Source organism: Galeopterus variegatus, unplaced genomic scaffold (assembly GCF_000696425.1).
Source record: "Galeopterus variegatus unplaced genomic scaffold, G_variegatus-3.0.2 Scaffold2122, whole genome shotgun sequence".
In the NCBI taxonomy this organism is placed as follows: Eukaryota; Metazoa; Chordata; class Mammalia; order Dermoptera; family Cynocephalidae; genus Galeopterus; species Galeopterus variegatus.
In genome coordinates, this window is record NW_007728233.1 from 277,813 (window position 1) to 285,321 (window position 7,509).

Here is a 7,509-nt window from a genome sequence, read left to right on the forward strand (position 1 = left end):
AACTCATTCATTCTCTTAGCACCTGGGAAGTGTCTGGCACACAGAGAAGTACAGTGAAGGATTGAGGTTTGTATGAGAGGTCTAGCAGTTGTGCAGAGGCCGTGGTCTCTGGGACCTCTCAGGTGGCAGGTGGGGACTTATTCTTCTCCACCATGCAGAGCCAACTGCCCAGGTTCCCTTGTGGTCTATGGACTCTGGCAGCCCCACTTGGATTAGCAAACTCCAAAGCTCTGAGAGCTTTTCCATTTGCCATGGAGCCGACTAATTTAATGAAGCCATCACAGTGCAAACCTCAGGGCTTATTGGAAAAGGACTTGAGCACGACATTATTTCACAGCAGTAGATTGCATCATTTTCATTTCACAGCTTTCCAATGGGAAATAATAAAACAAAAATTACAAACATAACAAAGAGAGAAAGAAGGAAAAAAAAAAAAAAACCTTGGGAGAGAGATGCATTCTCTGTGCTGTGACAGGGCTGGTTACCTTGTTCACCTGGGCCAGTAAATATTACCTGGCTTCCCTCTGCGGGAAGGAGCAGCCCAGGATAACTCCACCTGCTGCTGAAGATAACAGGCTGCAATAACTCACTGTCCAGACCCAGCAAGGAGCAGGGAGCGCCCTGGAGATGGCAGTCGTATGGACCTCCGAGAACTGCCAGCATCCCAGAGCACAGCCTGGCCACAATGCTGGGGCTGGGCTGCCGGTGGTGATGGCAGGGCGAGTTTATGGGGTGTGCATGTGGGCTGGCTTTCCTCCCCTCCACAAGACAAAGCAGCTTTGCCAGCAGAGCCCCAACCCGTCCCTACGATGGAGGAAAGAAAATAGGTCCCTCCCCCCATCCATCCTGCAGGGTGCTTTCGGTGTGACTGTGGGTGAACTGTCAGCCAGAAGCTATTTAGGAGTCAACGGAGAGACGAAGCTCTTTCCAAAAGCTCTTCTCATTAACAGCACTGAGGTGCGCAGATTGAGAGGGACAATGGAGCTCAGCTGGGCCTTTTGTTCCATTCTGTGGGCCTGCCCTTCAGTTCCAGGAGGTGCCCTGGGCCTGTCCCCACAGCAAGAAGACCCGATTCCTCCATTCCACCTAGGCCCAGATTCCTCCCCTGCCTGTACTGAAAATAACTTTCCCCCACTGAGAGTGAAGGAGTTTGAGACCATCTGGAATGAGCTCCCTCTTCCCCACAGGAGCTTTGTCCAAGGCTTCCCCCACCTGGGCTTTAATTCCCCTCCTCCCTTTGTGATCTCTCAGCCTCTCCCTCCGCCAACCCGTCCCCAGCACCTGAGTAGCAGGAAAATCTCTCCTACCCTGACTTAAAGAAAAAAGCCTTCCCTGGAGCCTGATCTCCCCTTTTCCTTCGACCAACATGCTCCCTGAAGCAGAGGTCAGTCTCACAGACTCTGGTGTTAGGTAATGTAGCTTCGAATCCCATTCTTCTAGTTCTCAGCTGTGTGACGAGGGGCAAATTACTTAACCTCTCTGAACTCAATTTCCTCCTCTTCGAATGGGCTGATAATCATATTTGCCTCACAATTTTATTGCGACATTAAAATGATCCATGTGAAGTTCTCAGCACAGAGCTAGGTAGACATTAGATCCTCAGAAGGGTTTGTTGTCTTTGTAGTTTATTGTGAGGATTAAACATCAGGTCCCCGGAGCAGAGAGCAGGGCCTGTGAGCATTGAGAGATGCCCGTTGTCTTGGTCTGCTAGGGCTGCTATAACAAACATGCCACAGACTGGGTAGCTCAAACAATGAACACTTATTTCTCACAGTTCTGGAGGCCGGGGAGTCCAAGATCACGGCCCCAGCAGTTTTGGTCTCTGATGAGGGTTCACTTCCTGGTTCATAGGCAGCCACCTCCTCTCTGTGTGCTCACGTGTCAGAAAGAGGGTGAGCAAGGTCTCTGGGGGTCTCTTCTGTAAGGACACTACTCCCCTTGTGAGGGCCCCACCCCTAACACGCTCACATTGGGGGCTAGGATTTCAACACATGAATTTGGGGGGACAGGAACATTCGGTTTGTTGCACCCCTCAATCCTCAGAGGTCCCTTGAAGTTCAGGCTGGGACCCAAGGCTCCCCTGTGGGGTTGTCCAGGGCATGGAGCCATGAAGAAGGACTCAGACCCCCTACCAATGTGACTCATCGGCTCTGGATTGCCGAGGAGCCCAGGAGGGAGAGTGAGAAGAAAAGAGTATGAGGACCAGTAAGGGCAATGGCGTGCCCTCATGGTTCGGGCCCTTCCCTGCATGGAGTTCTCCGCCATTTCCCCACCTGTAACACGAACCAGCTCTCTGCCTCTCTGTGCACGGCCTCCATGTTGTCACAGAAGAGAAGGACCTCTGGGGCATGGCAGAGTAAGTCCAGCCTGCCCGGAACCCCCAGAAGCCCCTCCTCCTCGCAGAGGAGGTCGTGCCTCACCCGCTTCCTGCCCCCTGTTAGAAACTTCCGGTCTGACCCGTGAACTCAGCTCTCGCGCCTGAATTCTGCTCTCTTCACTTCTCTTCAGCCTGGCCCCTGCATGAGTTTCAGGTTTGCAGCTACCCCTAGACACTGTCAGAACACTGTGTCCAGCTCAGGTGCTAGTGCCCTGTCCCTGGGCTTCCACCTGCCTTCCTGATGGGGTCACCTGCTCAGGGCATGGGGTCTGATCCATCTCCCCAAACTGGGGGCAGAAGTCCTACATTCACTACTGCTCTTTCAAGGACACTGAGCAAAGGGAGAGGATGTGAGGGACCCAAAAAGCAGCTCAGACAGAACCTTGTGCCAGAAAAGAGGTTCAAAGGAAGAAAAGAAGTCAGGCGAGATGAACTTGAAGCACAGGTTAGATCTCACAAAGACAGAGATGGGAACGCGCCGTAGACAATAACAGCAGTGTGCACAAAGGCTCAGGGCAGGACAAGGCGGGCCTTTCTCGGGGAATGAGGAGCAGGTTGACCAGCCTGTGGCGCAGGAGACATGGAAGGGAGCGGGGGGTCAGGTAGGGCCAGAAAGGGAGCCTTGAATGCCAGGCAGAGGATTCTGAACTTAATCAGGTAAGTAGTTGTGAGCCACTGAAGGTTCTGGAGTAAAGGAGTAGTCTTGACCGGAGTGGGAGGAGGAAGATTGACTGGGTAGCAGGGAGTCAGATGGTTTGGGGTGAGATTCTGTGGAGGCAGGGCCAGTTAGAGACTCCAGAAACAGTCCAAGAGATTTTGTGAGGCCTGACCTATGTCACTGTGCATCAGAGTGAAAATGGACAGTGCTGTGAGAGATTGTGGTGGTGGATGTGGGAGGTCAAGGAGAAGGGGGAGGAAAGAAGACAGAGTAAGGCAAGAGAACGGCCCTCATGCCTCCCGAGCCGACTGGGAAAATGTCTGCACGGTACCCATGTTTCATTTATCTGTTTGAGTAGCCAATAACCAGGCTTAATTTTTTAAATTATAAGATATTTTACTCACCCAAAAGAGGGGTAATAGTAGCATAGCAACCTCTGACAGGAGTTTACTCTGTGCCCAGCATTGTTCTAAGAGCTTTAAAGAATGTAGTCAATCCTCATGAAAACCCTCATGCAAATACTAGCTACACAGTAATAGCTACTGCTATTATCTCCATCTTACAAGTGAGTAACTTGAGGGCCAAACAGATTAAGTACCTTGCCCACCATCATACAACTTGTAACAAAAGTGAGATTCGAGTCCAAGAGGTGCGCTCACAAGTTCTGGGTTCATAACCACTGGGCTCCAAAGCTCCTCGGGTTGAGGAGAGAATAACGAATACTTATTCGTTGAAGTTGAAGCCCCCTGTGTAAAGCTCCCCAGTGGGCTGACTTTTAAAATTGAGTTGTTCTACATCTTGAACCACTGATTAGCCACACTGACCCTCAGATTCATTCATTCATCAGTCATTTGCTAGATAGGGAAGGGAGAAGGGGCAAAGCATTTAGTGAGCTGTTATTGTGTGCCAATACTGTGTTTACGTACTGCACATTCACTATTTTATTTACTGTGAACAGCATTCCTACGGGTATTAGCATCACAATTTTACAGATGAGGAACTTGAGTCTTAGAGAAGTTAAATAAACAGTGTGATAAAGTGATAAATGGCAGACCAGTGTGTCCCTTCTCTGTGACCATGCCTCCCAAAGTACATGGCAATTCATCCCCAAAGGCATATGTAAATCAGTAAGCAATAAATGTTTACTAGGCACCTGTTATATGACAGGCAGTATGCCAGGAGCTGGCCGCCAGTCCTCGCCTTCAAGGACAATAAGCAGAGGAGAAAGATGGGTTTTGTTTTAGAGTCAGGGGAAGAGAAGAGGAGAATGGGAGGGAGGATGCGCTTGGGAGGATCACTGCTATCACAGAGGTCTCATGAATACAAGGGGAACAGAGAAGGGAGGGGGAAAGTGTCACAGAGAATGGGGTGGACGTTGTGAGGTTGATAGAACAAGAGGAAGAGAGGGTGGAATTCCAGATCCAGGAGCCCACATCTGCACTTCCAGTCTATCTTCACTACCTGGCTTAATCTTCACTGTCCTATCACTGATGCATTATCTTTATGAACTTTAGACTATTTTAAGATTGGAGAAGAGCATGGGACTAACAGAAAGCCAAGCTCTCCTCAAGGAAATGCTTTCTGAGTCCCCTAGCAGGAGGGGTGTGAGAGTCTGGGCGTCCCCTCTGCGTCTCCATGTCCTCCTGTGTTTCCATCGCACTGCACTTTATTATCTGCACTTCTGTCTGTATGTCTGTCCCCCACCCCCATTTGTGTGGAAGCTCCTCAAAGGATGTGACCCACACTGCACCTGGCAGGGTCTGGTTCTCAAAGGGTGTTTGTCAACCCGAGCCACCCCGAGTGGACTGAACCAGATTTTCCAGATTCAGCTGCTCCTTAATCTGCTCTCGTATCTAATCAGCCAGGCCAAGGTCCCAGCATAACGAGGCCATAGTTTATTCTAACTAACAAGAATTCTTTCTGTTGGATCATGAAGTAGATGAAAAACTCTCAGATCTAGGCTTTGGTGATGGACAATCAGGTGCTTCTGTGCTGCTGCCCTGGGGAATTGACAATATAAATTCAACAGGAACCTCAGAGCCTTCAGGAGCTGCCTTGAGGGAGCAGAGTCAAAAGGGAGCACCCACCGTCCTTGGATTATCCAGCCTCCTTGACCAGGGCTGAGCATTTAAGAATAGTGGGACAGTAGGCCAAGAGTCCAGAGGGATGACCATTCACCACCCTTCCCTGCCACAGCTGGCTTTGGGACATCCAGACCAGGTCAGCTTCAAGATAATGGCCAGCCAGGTGGGTATAGGCAGACGACAGAAAGTAGTTTAGATTCTAGAACCAGAGGTTCCAACCACAGGAAGTAGTTCAGATTCTAGAGCTGGAAGCTACAAGTGGGAGCATGACTTGAACGTTGTCACTTCACCTGCTGGGAATTCTCCATTACAAAATAAGTCATTCCTGTAAAAATAGGTTTGATTATCTCCACCTCATCTCTATCTATTCTTTCTCATTTCAACAGCCCAACTGTATTGCCTTCAATTCTGTATTTCTATGGCAGAATGAAAGAAAAGTCTAGAATACCGATCATGAACAGAACTTTGAAAGAGCATTTCTAGTCCAATCCCATCTTTTTGGCCTGTGCCTAAATCACAGCAGCTACTTGCTTCCATTTTAAAATGTCTTTAGAAATAATTCTTAATTTGCTCAAATCAAATCAATACTTAGTAGATGCCCACTACATGCAAGTATCCAGGTATATTGCGGCAACAGTGAAATAAGATCCTCAGGCCCTGCCTGTAACTTCACTGGAAGGAAGGTGGTGTTGTCCTAATCCACAGGACAGGGAACAACTCTCATAGAAGTGCAGCAACTTGTCCAAGGACACATAGTAAGTAAGGGAGACAGGCAGGGCTAGAAGCCACTCAGCTCTAGATCCCAGGCCCCTCTTTTTTCTTCAAGAAATTTTCACTTTAAAAAAATATGTAATCAAGAAAAATATGAGATGATATTATATATGATGTAACTAAAAAGCTCAAAAGGTAACATATTTTAAAAATTGTATTTTCTACTCACAAGAAAAGAAGCTGAGGTTTTGGGATAATAATGACTTGGCCAGTTTGCTTGAAAAAAAGTAGAATCAGCTCACTAAAATGCTGTGGAAGCTATCTTTGTCTCTTTAAAAAACTCAAATTTTAATTTTTATCCAAGTAATAGTTGTTTGAAGTAATGATTACATATAGAAATCCCCTATTCCACACCCACTCTCTGTTCCCAGAGACAACCATCCTTCACATTTCTAAGTCTTTCCCCTGGTGTTTATTTCTATAATTTAAAAATTATATTGCTATTTCTTCAAATTTCAGTTTTAGACATCATCTATTGACTTCATGCCATGCTAGAAAATGACTTAGTTTTTCTACACCACTGCCCACATTTCTCCCTTTCACCCTGTGACATTTATAAAATAATTTTTGGTAAAATCAAATATCCCCATTTACATGTTGAGCCAAATAGTGAATTATGACCCAAACTCCCTTCTTGTACAAGCTTTTGTTTTTCCTGTAATTGATTATTGCCTTAATTTTTTTTCATTTTCTTTGTTTTCTGTGAATCTTTCACACTTTTCTTCAAATTTTTCATCATGTCTTAATAATACTTTCTATAATCTCATACAAATAATTATTTCCTTTTTCTTCCCATTAAGAGTCCTCACTCAAGAGCCTTTCTGTTCAAATATTCCAGTGCTATTAGTGGCTTTCTATACATGCTCCATAGGAAACATCTTATTAATTCTCTTCTCCAATTTCTAACTTTGGTTCCCCTCTTTCCTGGATCATAAAATCATATATCTTCCTATTTCTTTATTTACTTCTGTCTTAATTCATTTTGTGTTGCTATAACAGAATACCTGAGACTGGGTAATTTATAAAGAACAGAGATTTATTTAGCTCATGGTTCCGGAGACAGGGAAATCCAAATGAAGGGGCCAGCATCTTGTGAGGGCCTTCTTGCTGTGTCATCCCATGGCAGAAAGAGAGAGGTCATGAGAGGGTGAGAGCAGGAGATGGAACTCACAGCCTCAAGCCCTTTTATAATCAATTTTAATCCATTCATGAGGGCAGAGCCCCCATGGCCCAATCACCTCTCAAAAGTCTCATCTCTTAACATTTTCATACTGGGGATAAGTTTCTAACACATGAACTTTGGAGGACATATTCAAACCATCAAACTATAGCACTGCCTATTACTCATGGCAATGGGAGAAGCCAGAATATTAGCATTTTGTGCTGGTTCCTCTAACCCCATTTCTCACAGGTTGTGTAAAGAAGGCCAAATTACACCTACACACACAATGTGTTGCATTACAAGAGAGAAACCTTGAGCTTAGGGGACCCAAATCTTTTATAGTGGGCATGCCTGCCTTTTGGTCTGGCTGGAAACACTATCTCACACAAACATGCTTGAAAACGTAGCCCAAGACAAAGAGCAGTCAGTGACAAGTCCAAGACAAGACATTCAGAAA